The sequence below is a fragment of the Chenopodium album genome, chromosome 1, assembly GCF_948465745.1.
Source record: "Chenopodium album chromosome 1, dcCheAlbu1.1, whole genome shotgun sequence".
Classification (NCBI taxonomy): Eukaryota; Viridiplantae; Streptophyta; class Magnoliopsida; order Caryophyllales; family Amaranthaceae; genus Chenopodium; species Chenopodium album.
The window spans coordinates 44,623,461-44,624,330 of NC_137834.1; positions in this window are offsets into that span (position 1 = coordinate 44,623,461).

Genomic DNA, 870 nt, shown 5'->3' on the forward strand with positions numbered 1-870 from the left:
TGTTTTTCTTCCTAAGTGGTAAATGTATGCACGGTTTAAGAGTGTCATTGGTTGACTCTAGAATACTATATGCTAAGGTAGTCGGGTTAAGAACTTTTAGGGGTCCTTGAAGCTTTAGTTCACGGGAATGTGGTAAGATGGAGTTGCTCTCTATAGTGGATTTGAAACTCTTGGTTGGTATTTGTTTGGTTATAATCCCTTGTGAGCTTCATTTGTTCTAGCCTTCATCACCTTGTTCAGCTTCTATTTAGGATCCTTGACTATGCATGACTTAATCCTTGTTTTGACCTCTAGCTCCCAAGATCGTGACCGAGCCACTCTAGGGGAGGAAAATGGCACCTTTTCTCATTTTTCTTTATCTTATTTTTGTTTTGTTACAAATTTGATTTTCTATTTTGCATTGACCTACTTGCTAACCAATTTAAGCCTAATTTTCCCTTTCTTGTCTTAACCACATTACAAACCCAATGGCCTATGTTTACCAACCATTTTAGTTAGTGAAGAATTGGCATGCGAGGTTTGAGTTTTGAGAGTGTTGAAATTGAACAAGACATTTTGAGAATTGGTTTAAGTACGGTTTTGAAAGTTGAGCTTGAAAAGAAAATGCAAAAAAGTTAGAGAAGAAAGATGCAATTCAAGAAAATCAAATGAAGTTTCAAGAAATAGCCGTCCATAGTTTAAAAAAAATAGGCAAGGACATCAAATAAGAGCTTTAAAAAAAACAAAAAAAAAAAAAAAAAACAAAAAACAAAAAACAAAAAAAAAACACAAAAATATATTAGTTTGGTTTCGTTTTCTTACTTAGTTTAAGCATTGAGGACAATGCTTCGTTCAAGCTTGGGGGGGAGTGTTACTTCGGTTTTGGTATAT